Raw genomic sequence first — 12,957 nt, forward strand, 5'->3', positions numbered from 1 at the left:
TGCCTCTTGATCCTAAATTAAAACAGCATTTGAGAATTATGTTATTTTTTAATATCTGCAGATAATTTATGAAATAAAAATGCATCTCAAAGTCGCCCGATTCTTAAACTCAAGGGCTCATCAATTCTTTTGGTAGTATGTTCCATCTAAAAAAGAATTATTTCAAAATTTTTGGTATGAAATTATGAATATACGATTGTAAAAAGAAAAATAAAGCTATTAATCTATATCTTGACTACTTGTTCTGACGTAGAGTTATTAAATGTCTTTTTTAAACTTTATGAAACCCACACTCTTCCAGTATAAGTTTGTTATTATTTTCTTTTACAACTCTTTCTACAGCTTTTTTTCAGCCTTGAGATCTTAAATCATACTTTTGGAAATCAGGTATGACGTTTTTACTCTAAGATGTGTAAGGATAAACAATTCGTCAGCCCGGAATACAAGTGTCGTATACGACAATGTGTTTAAATTGAAAAATTTGCGTTCAAAGTTTAAAGTACAAAATCTCTTTATGTAAATTTAATTGCATGTTGAAATTTAACAAAGTTGACTAAAATCAATATAAGTTTTTGTTTAAATTGTTAAAAAAACAAATTAAAAAAAACTTCCCCCGTAACTAAGAGCACTGTTTTTCAAATACGACAAATGTATTTCGAAATCAGAACATTTTGTCAGAATACAATTGCCATAGATGCAATTAATTTGATAGCAGATGAATTAAGGTTAAATTTACTTATATTTGTAACTAACAATGACTTATAACTTTAAAATAATTTTAGTTTCACTGTTCTTCGCATTTTTTTCTTTAACTCATTCCCAGTAACCAATTTATCGGCTTTATATTTAGAAATATACAGTTTTCAACAGAAATATACATCTTCAAGCTTCTTATATAGAAATTGATAAGCTTCTTATACAAAATTCACTTACTCAATTTATAAATAACTAAATATTCGCAACTTTTTCTTTTTTTACGTTAAGCAATTTTTATTAATATTTTCAAATAAACGAAAAACGAAATAACTAATTTATCACACATATCTTTAAATTTGTCTGTGAAAAATAATATAAAAAAGTTAAACATTAGATATAAAAAAGTTAAACATTAGATATAAAAAAGTTAAACATTAGATATAAAAAAGTTAAACATTAGATATAAAAAAGTTAAACATTAGATATAAAAAAGTTAAACATTAGATATAAAAAAGTTAAACCTTAAATATAAAAAATAACCGTTTCCATTATTGTACCTTTTTTTTTACAATAAAGAAATAAATACAATGTTTATTATATTAATAAATAAATACAATGTTTATTAAAACATTTTACAAAGTGATATATTTAATTGTTCAGACTTTGTGACTTAAAAAAAGTATTATGTATCATTTTATCTTGACATCAATCACACAAATCTTTCTTTGGTTTATGAAATGCCAAATTAAACTCTGTATTAAGATTTGAATAATAAACATCTTTTTTTTACATTGAACTCTGGGTAAGCTTGTGTAAACAACCTGTACATTTTAGTTGTACTAAATGACGACTCTAAATATTTTTTGTTAGCATTCTGTCTGCAATAGTGTGATTCGACTGTTGGAAAACTATTTATATGTTCTCTGATCTTATCTAAGACTTGATTAGGAGTTTTTTTACAAACCATTTTTTCTCTCTTTGGGGACCTTAGTAATCCACTTACTTTATTTACCACGTTATTAAAATTATAGTAAATTCCTCTTTCACCGATATCTAATGTTTTTAGAAAGAATAATTTACTAGCTCTGCTTCTAAAGAATTTTTGCATTTTAAAAAAATTCTTTAAATTTCTAAAAGAAATTTCAAAAATTTATTTAGAATGTAAAAACAATTATCTTTTTAAAACTACTCGAGCACAAGACGTATTGTAATTAAATCTTTGCACAAGTATTTTATATTTCCTTTTCATTGTTAGGAGAAATGACAGTAGAAGAAAAAGATGAGTTAGTAGGGTCTTCCGATACATATCAAGGAGTTTCTTCCCCGTTTGGTAGTAAGGCTCCAATACAATATCCAATACAAGCAATATATTTGTTTGCTAATATAAACTACCTCGTTTTTCAAAAACAACTGCCCTAAAAAATTTCAATGTACGGACCTTTAACTCTTTTTATATTTCTTAATAATTACTTCATTAAAACATGCGTCATTAAAAAGTACACCTAAATTACTATGTAATAACTAACACGATTATCAACAAGACATAAAATGTTCGATTAAATTCTTTATAGATTTATGCAGTAAACTCATAAATTTGTTTACTGTACAAATCTGTTAATAGCTCTTAATAGATTTGTACAGTAAACTCAAAAATATTTTTATTCTAATTATATAAAGTTGAAACAGAAAAATCTTACAAAAATCATGAAACCTTACATAAAATCAAACCTACCGTGTACGTAAACAACTGTTCTTGAAATCAAGCAATTACTTTACTAACGATATTATTAATAAACGGTTTTTTTTGTTTTTTTTTCCCGCTGTTTATATAAAAATAAAATAATAAAATTACAATGAAACTTTTACGTTACACAAAGAATATATATAAAACAGACACGGATGACTGGTGTCACCACAATCTTTTCATAGAGCCCCTTTACAATAACATTTAAAGCCCACATGGCTTTAGTAAATTTACAATTAAATATTTTTTCTGAAAAATACTACGTGAAGAATAAAACTCAATAACATTTAATAACATTTAATGCCCACATGACTTTAGTAAATTTGCAATTAAATATTTTTTTTGAAAAATACTAGGTGAAGAATAAAAACTCATATATACATCCTCATATGTATACATACACATACACAAACACATATACAAACATACTTACACACACATATATAAACATACTCGCATATAAATCAGAAGTTTAGGAGATGCAATTTCATTTGTCGTTTAAAAGAGGAAGTGCTTTTCAAATCTTTTATATTGTTATTTTTTAATTGATTCCATAATGACGGACCTTGGGTAATAATTGAGAATATTGACACTTGTGATTTTACTCTGCTCAATTGATAGTTGTGGTTGCTATTTGACCGAAGATTGTATTTTTGTGAAAACGCCAATGTAAAAATATCAGAAAATACTTTTGGCAGCAAGTTATTCTTATATTTATACATAAATATTAATATTTGAAGCGAATTAAGTTTTGATTATTTAACACATTCATGTATTTCATTACAGAGGAAGGGTTTTCTAATCTTTTTAAATAGTTAACCGCTTTCATGCGTGGTTTTGTAGCCTCTGTAATCTTATTAATTAAGTTTTGTGTGTGTTAGCCCAAACAATATTAGCGTAAGAGAGATGACAATGAACAAGACTGAAGTAAAGCATTTTGCGTGATTTATAATCAAGAAAGGCCCTAGATTTATATAATACACTTATAGCAGATGATATTTTTGCTTCAATAAGACTAATATGTTTTTTTCATGATAGGTTCTCATCAAATATTACTCCCAAAAACCTTGCATAATTTACTCGATTTATTTCATTTTTATTAATTGACAGTTTTGGCAACTATAACGGAAGATTAGTTGATTGTCTTATTTTATGGAAGAGAGTAAAACTTGTTTTTTCACAACTTAATGATAACTTATTAGCTATAAACCATTGGTTAAAGCTTTCCAGTTCAGTGTTCATTATTTCGAACAATATTTTTACATCAGAATTGTTGTAGAATAAATTTGTATCGTCTGCATACATAATTGACGATATTTTATGAGAAGCTTTATTCATATCATTAACATATATTAAAAATAATAAAGGTCCCAAGATCGATCCCTGTGGGACTCCGCAATCAATATCAAGAGCTCCTGACTCCTCTAGGACAACAAATTGTTTATATGTTAGGCCTGTAATGCCGTAATGCTTTAACTTTGAAAGCAAAATTCCGTGATCAACGGTATCGAATGCCTTAGAGAGATCGATAAATACTCCAAGTACTTGTTCCCCTTTGTTAAAGCACATAGATATTTTGTTTGAAAGTGCAATAATAGCGTGTTCAGTAGAGCAGTACCTCTGAAATCCAAATTGATTTTTGTATAAAAGCGTATTTAATGTCATGTAATGATAAATTCTATTAAAAATTATCCTTTCAAATATTTTTGAAAAGACAGGGAGTAGTGATATAGGGCGGTAATTGGAAACAGAAGAACAATCAACACTTTTAAAAACTGGGTAAATTTTAGCTAATTTTAATTTATCAGGAAATATACTATTCTCAAATGAAAATGCTATTAAATAAAATCATGGCTTACTTATACTATCCATAACATAGATAGCTACATTACTAGTAATGTCGTCATATCCACATGACTTGTTGCACTTTAGTTCAAATAGCGCTTTGTTAAACTCGTGTTTATTTATTTTTTCATTAGATATGCTAGTCGTGGGTTTATCTCCCAAGTATTAATCCACACTTTAGCCAACTGAACAATATTAGATGCAAGAGAGGCGCTTACATTAACAAAATACTTGTTAAATTCTTGACCTATATTTTTTTCACTTGTTATAGTTTTGTTGTTAATAATTACTTGTTTTGGTAAGCAAGAGAGTTTCTTTTTCTCTCTTCCAGTTACTTTATTTATAATAGTTTTCTTGATATCAAACTTGTTTTTATCTAGCTGGTTAGAATAGTACCTTATTTTAGCTTGTTTAAAGTTATTTTGATAAAACTTTTTATATGATTTGTACGCATTTTCATCAATTTCCTTTTTAGATTTTAGAAATTTTATATAAAGCTTTTGTTTTCTTTTTATAAAAAAAAGGTTATGAAAAAAATATATTAAATCATAACTGAGTTACTTAAAGGGGATGATGGCTGTCTTGGACTCAAGAGTTTATCATCACTGTTGGTGGCATAAGCTTTTTTCAACAAAATTTTTATAAGCGTTTTCGGATTAAAATTAAAAACATCCGATTCTGAACATAAAAATAAATTGGTGAAAGGAAAATTGAGTGTTAAAGAAAATTGGGAGCGAGAAGCCTTGGATATTACGCATTTTAGCACAGAAATATTTCTTACTTTAATTGATTTCAGACCTTCTAGAAGCGCTTCTAGTGGCGACAACTTTCAATTTTTAGCAGCCGTAGTGTAATAGTTAGCGCACTTGCTTCAGAAGTTTCAGAAGAGATCCGTGGTCAACAGAAGCTAGAGATCCGTGGTCAACAGAAGCTAGAGATCCGTGGTCAACAGAAGCTAGAGATCCGTGGTCAACAGAAGCTAGAGATCCGTGGTCAACAGAAGCTAGAGATCCGTGGTCAACAGAAGCTAGAGATCCGTGGGTCAACACCACCTCTGGGCAAGTTTTATAACGTTGGAAAGAAAGAAGGCGTGAACTTTCTTTCAAATGCTCTGTGCTTCCGTGGTGGTCTGTGATAAGACTGTAAGTACTTCTTATACCTAAAACAAAAAAGATAAAAAAAATAATACAGCTATTAAGCTATACCTTGACTATTTGCTCGGTCGTAAAGTCATTGGATTCCAATTTTTTTGGTGCCTTATTAAATTATTGAATTATTTGAACCGGTAAATAGACTGACAAAAAAAAAAGAACATAACCCTACTATCTACTAATTTGCTGTAGTACTATACTTATTAGCACTCACATATCTATTATCTAGTTAAAAAAATGTATTTAGTTGACTTGCTAGTCATAATAAAGCTTTTTTATTGAGTGAATGTTCTCTCTTTGTTCGTGCCTATGTAAAATCTCTGGGCGGCCCTGCCGACACCTAGCAAACGTATTTTAACCATTGTAGCGTTGATTTTTTCGACATAGTGTTCATTGAAATCAGTGACGCTATGTGGTGCTGTGCGTCTACGATTTCGCATGGAATTCATAACTACGAGGTTTGTCCCAGAACTACCTACCCAAACAAAGAAAACACAAAAATTTTGAAAAAAAAATAACCATGGCTGAAAACCTTACCCTTTGAAAGCTTAATTTTGAAATTTTTTTTTTTTTTTTTCAGATTAGCAATCATTAATAGTGAACGTTTTCAGTAAACTTTTAATATGAAGAAAATTGGTCATCATTATGTAATTCAATATTTTTATTTAAAAGGTCTCAGTCCAACCGATATCAAAAGTGAACTAGATTCTACTCTAGGGGAGTCTGCTCCCTCATTTTCAACTGTGAAATATTGGGTTGCAGAGTTTAAAAGAGGCCGTATAACCTGTCAATATGACCCCGCAGTGGTTGACCAAATGAGGTCACTACGCCAGAAATGGTTTAGAAAATCCACAAAATCATACTGGACAATTATCAATTGAAAGTGCACGAGTTAGCTGGTTGGCAGGCATATCAAAAAGTGCTGTACTTTGCATATTGACTGAAAATTCGGACACTAAAAAGCTTTGCGCATGATGGGTGCCGCGTTTACTCACAATCGACCAAAAACAACATCGTGAGGATGTTTTGATGAATTGTTTGGCAATGTTTCACAAAAATAAAGCCAAGTTTTTGCCTCAATTCATACCTATGGATGAAACATGGGTTCATCATTTCACTACTGAAACAAAAGAGCAGTTAAAACAATGGACCAAAAGGGGAGAATCGGCTCCGAAGAAAAAACAACTTCATTGGCTGGAAAGGTTATAGCGTCAGTTTTTTGGGATGCGCGTGGGATAATTTTCATTGATTATCTTTAAAAAGGAAAAACCATCAACGGCGCATTTATGCAAACTTATTGCAGCGTTTGAGTGAAGAAATCAAGGGAAAATGTCCGTATTTGGCGAAGAAGAAAATGTTGTTTCAGCACCGGTTCACACATCTGTTATTGCCATGACTAAAATTAATGAATTAAAGTTTGAACTGCTTCCTCACGCACCCTATTCACCAGATTTAATCCCCTCAGATTATTTTCTATTACCAAACTTGAAAAAATGGCTTCGTGGGAGAAGATTTTTCTCAAATGAAGAGGTAGAGTCTGGGGTTGATGGCTATTTTGAAGAGTTCGATGGTTCTTTCTATAAACAAGATATCGAACCAATTGAACATTATTGGGAAAAGTGTTGTTGAGAAATAAAAATAAGTTTTTTCAAAATTTTTGTGTTTTCTTTGTTAGGCTAGGTAGACAACCCTCGTATGTAACAGTTTTCTTTACTTATGGTGGAACAAGGTCTTCCAGATTGTTTACAGTAGTAAAGTATATGTCAACACGTCGTGCATTATTTCAATCAAAAACGAACCATGTAAAGTATAAATTTCCACTTTTTTTTCTTCACCTAACTCCTTGCATAACCGTGACAATAGACAAATAATTTTATTCTGATAGCACCTTAAAAAATTTTGATCGAAAAGAAGTATTTTTTATTTCTTATAGAACAGTAATAATTGTTTATAAAGACTTGGGTAGTATTGCATGACGCGTTACTATCTTCTACAAATTTTCTTGTTTATATAATTTAATATTATTCTTTTTTTCAGTATAAACCTTACAACCTTGTTTTGTAGGTTTTTTTAGGATTTTAAAGTTATTACTATCAATAATCAAGAAGGATAGACACCAAGAAAAATAGAGAGACAGTACTTGAAGTTCGGAGCAAAAATGGTTTGAAAGCTTGACTGTTTGATCCATTACGTTATTTATTTATTTATTTTAGCAAGATATCCGGTTTTATTTAAACTTTACTTGGAATATATTTTATGTGTTCAGTAAAATTAAGTTGTAATCAATTCAAATTCCTAAACATTTCACCCAACAACTAGATATTTCATACTAAATAATTCACACAATCACTAAAAATTTCATCCTAAATATTCCACACAATCACTAAATTCAATAACTATGTAATTGTAAAAGTGATCTACTATTATGTAACTGCTTTAGCTTGTTAAAATAAGTTTTCGTTTTTGAATCATCACAGGCTTTAGTATGTTTAATTTAAGTTTGTTATTTTTTAGCAATTTACAAAGTACTTATAAGTCTTGGTATAATTTATAAATAACTTCTTTCTTTTTTTTAAAACAATTTGCCTGTGGTAATTATTCACTAAGTTGGATCTTAAAATACATCTTTTATTTACGCTTGACTGTTTTTCATAAGCAAACACCCTTATTTTTTTTAAGCAAACACCCTTTAATATGGATTTTTGTTGATCTTGCAAGTGTTAAGTTTTAATATCAATTTCGTCAGCCATATTTTCTTGTGTATTTTTCAATATGCAAACCGGTTAAAAATACGGAATAAAAAATCTTATAGAATAAGAAGATGACGTATGACAATCTTGAAAGATTTTATAAAGCTTGGTTTCCAATAGTTGTAGGAATGTCGTACAACAGCTTTATATAACAGGCCATATTTGCCTTTGTTGGGACCTGGGTTTAAAAATTAGTATAAAGTTCTTTGTTTTTCATGATTGTTAATAATGCAATACCAGACCAAGTGATTTGATTAATGACACAAGTTTATTATCTATAAACTTGGCCATCATACTATTTAAGTGTAGTTTTGGATTTTAAAGTACCTTATTAGTTTTACCTTATTTTCTAAGAAGTCATGCCAGAATATTGCATGTATTTAAGTTTCTAGAGGCAGCATACGTGCATAAAAAACCCTGAACTTTACAACTTACTTCTTTTAGATTATATTTGTCATTAACAGCGGTTAGCGGAGCACATCTCCAAATTGTGAATAGTCGTTTGCAAGAGCCTTATTGACATCTACTCTTTAAAACTAGTGCGTTAAACAAATTTTTTCAGGTAGACAAGCATAGCTGCTATCTTCTCCTTTCAAAACTTTGCACAACACCTCATAGTAGTGTGTGTAACTGGTGAAGTAAACATACAACTCTTCAATAAAGTTTAATAAAATTTACAAAACTCGAACAACTCTCAGTTGCAGGTATCCTGAATGCTAGATTATTCCATTCTTTAACTTTTGCTTGCATACCATTCTGCTTTCCACTCTGTGCTAAGAAAATGTCGTATGGCTGCCTACGAAAATCTTTAATATCAATCTTTTTTGAAATTGGAAATTCAAAAATGTTATCAAAATATCTTGCGCTGTATCTTTATGGTTTGTCATGAATGTTACAAATCTCTTAAGATGTGATCTCCTTTTTTTGATCCTAGAAACTATTTCCTTTTACATAAAATAAGCTCCAACTTTTCACAAATTATGAGTATTAAATCTAAGTTCAACAACCATTTTTGAGCTGCTAACTCAAAAAGGAGTCATTAATTAATCAGTGTTAATATCCTAACTCAAAAAGGAGTCATTAGCCAATCAATGTTAAAATGATAACACATATAATTAAAAAATTAAAGTCAATTTTTATTTAAACTTGACATTAGTTATTAATGAACAAACATTTAAAACTATTTTTTTATTATTTTTTTCTTTTATGTATTTATTCTAGGTGTCCCAAGAAGTTCTAATGGTCTTATCACAGAGCACCGCGGAAGAGCATTTGAAAAGTAGTTCACGCCTCCTTTCTTATTGATGTTATAAAAGGTCGCATTGAACCACGGGTCTCTAGCTTCTGAGACAAGCGTGCTAACTACTGCGTTACAGCTGCTAATTATATGCCGGGCCCCTTTACGTGTGGGGCCCAGGGCTTTGACCCAAAAAGCTCTACAAAAAACATTATTGTTGTAAACAGTGTCTGATTAATCCGACACTGTTTACAACAATAATGTTTTATGATTGTTCTACAAAAATTATGTTGTAAAATAAAGGTTGCGGAAATAGAAACAAATAAATTTTATAAAAATTGTTGTGCAACATCACACTAACTATTTGAAACCATATTTTTAATCAAATGGAAGATAGCCGCGTTCGACAAAATCAAATGTTTTATACCTTTACGATTGTATAGTTTAATAAATTTTGGTATTGTTGTTTTATTTTTAACAGATATTTTTTGACAGTCTTTAAAATCTAGAACAAGAAAAAACTCTGGCAATAAAACCAAATACAAGGTAATTGATAAATCTCTAATTTATAATAATTCACTAAAGCAGTTGTTGAAGCACATTAAAACTAAGCAATTTTTTACCAAGTACCCTGCTGAATTTACGAAAAATAATATAGGTAGTGTAGTTCGCTTCATTTTAACATTTTCAAACACAACAGAAGCAAATTGGAAGATCTGTCTGCAGAAGTAATGAATCGCTGTCACAAAGAAACTGACACTCTTAATTCTACATGCTATAGAAGTTGCAAAGAAAAAATTCATTTTAAAAATGTGTTGTGTGTTAACATGATGCTTACGTTATTCTACTGTTTGTTCTTTTTTTTTATTGCACAAACAGAAACATGAACTGCAATTTTTAAATTAATAAAGGCTTAAAAAAACGACTTTTTTCAATGATCTGAAAGCATTTTGATAATCAATCCATTTATATTTCCACTTATATTTAAAATTTATTGATGAATATAAGTCTAGTTGAAAATAATACAAAAAATATTTCATCAACTTGTTGCTCTCACGTTTGGGGCAGGTGGGACTAAATTTTTAGGGCTTTTTGTTCCCAAGCTCCAATCATCGCAATTTTTTGCAAAGCATCATTATTTGACATATGTATAAACATATAAATGTTTGGAGTTCGCTACATATCTGGAAGTTTGCTATCTTAAAAGCCAAAAAATGCTTTGGGCGCCCCTGGACATCAACCTTAGATTAAGATTAGATTAGAGGAAACGCCATAACTAAATTAATAAAAAAGAAGTTGATACATTCTAAGATATATTTTATATAGTTGAATTTTAGTTTAAAAGAAGCATTTAAAATCGGATATGTTAAAATCCATTAGTAATAAGACCTGCTTCAATTCATTTTTAAAATGTTGTATACTAACTTTTTTCGTATTTCTAATCTTTGGAAACTTTTTCCCACAAATAAGATCCACGATATTGTATTGAATATGTAATTTGTTTAGTATTATATATATATTATCTGTGAATATATATATATATATATATATATATATATATATATATATATATATATATATTTATATATATATATATATATATGTATATATATATATAATATATATATGATCTTAAATGAGATATGAGCATTATATGGATATGAGGATAGTATAAAAAAAGTATAGCATGAAATTCAAATTAAAAAAAACGTAATACTCTTTTGAAACTTTGTTGGTTCCTTTTCTGTGAATTTCGGTATGACCCTACATGACTTTTATCAACAATATACGCCCACATAATATAATATTTAAGTATACAATATAAGTACCAGATATTTTGTAGTCGTTTTGTACGTTTAGCGCTTAAGTTCTCGAACATGTTCGTGCAGTATCTACTATCATCCGTCTGGTATTAAACAACAAGTCTTATATTTTATTATGACTTATAACCAGTCAGCAGCAGTAGTACTTATAGAGTTGAGAGTTTGTCATTGTAAAGAAGATTGTAGCATTAAAAGGTGTAAATATTTGAAAAATGAATCTAACTTGAATCTAACAATGAAATCTTTAAATAATTGAAGTTTTTTATTAAATAAATGTCAGTAAATCCATTTATATTACAAGATTATTAGGCTTCGTTAGGTTAGTTATGCAAGGTTATTAGGTATATTGGCTTGATACCATCATTTTGATAATTTCCGGTGGTCCTTTATTCTCTTGATAGTATATTGTAAATTCTTAATACAATATGGACTACATATAATAATGTTTGTTTTTTCAAAATTTTAGCCCCCTCCCCTCCTGCCCCAAATGTGAGAGCAACAAGTTGATGAAATATCTTTTGAACTATTTTCAACTAGACTTATATTCATCAATAAATTTTTTAGTAAAATATTTTAGCGTTCAAGAAATATGACCATAAAAAGTTTAAATCCCTCTCAATTTGAGGGGGTTGCAGATTTTATATGGTCATAATTTTTGAACGCTGAGAAATTATACTATGAAACTCAAAATTTCACGATGAATATAAATCTAGTTCAAAATAGTACAAAAAGTATTTTATCAACTTGTTGCTCTCACGTTTGGAGCAGGGGGGGGGGGGGCTAAAACTTTTAAGCTTTTTTGTTTCCAGGCTCCAATCATCGCAATTTTTTGCAAAGCATCCTTATTTGACATAAGTATAAAAATATAAATGTTTGGGGTTTGCTCCATGTCTGGAAGTTAGATATCTCGAAGACCAAAAAATGCTGGCGCCACCCCTGTTGAAAACTCTTAACTCTTATAAGGTTATTAAAATTTAAAAGCCTGTGTTCAAGACCTGTAGCGATTCTTCATCATTTTTAAAGTTGAACATCCGACAAAAAAATTTATAGTTAGCTATACGTACCATTAAATGATAGCCGTACTCGATTTATGAGATGGCGTTAATGTGGGTCATGTTTGGCTATAACATTTATGACACTTTAGTGGTAGGTACATATAGGTCATATAAGGCTGTAATAGTTAGACCAATAAAGTATTATAAGTAATATACTATGGCAATACATGGCCCACATTTTTTCTATACCATAAATCGAGTGTGGCTACCACATGTGGCGCACATCAAATTTTCTTGTTGGGAATTTTCAATATGTCGCAGCAGAAAAGGAAAAAATACTTAATAAAAATAAAAATAGCAGTGAATCCAGATAAAAAATTAATAATTTCAAAAAAAAAATTCAAAACGCCCTGGCCTCGCAGTGGCTGCCTTTAGTATATACTTAGTTTAAGTAAAATGATTTAGATATAGATAAGGCTAATCAAACTTTAACAGCTGATATTTTTAGAACGCTTACAAATAAAGTTTATAAAATTTCATATTATAGAACAATTATCTTTAGCTTTGATAAAATAGGGGAAGAGAATGATCATTAAGTTTGGCGTTCTTTACTCTTGAATTCCGTAAATAAAAGGAAATAAGCAACTGATTTTTTTTTTCGATATATATCTTAAATTCGTATTATCAAAAGATAACTCCCACAGTGCACCAGTAAA

The sequence above is a fragment of the Hydra vulgaris genome, chromosome 03, assembly GCF_038396675.1.
Source record: "Hydra vulgaris chromosome 03, alternate assembly HydraT2T_AEP".
In the NCBI taxonomy this organism is placed as follows: Eukaryota; Metazoa; Cnidaria; class Hydrozoa; order Anthoathecata; family Hydridae; genus Hydra; species Hydra vulgaris.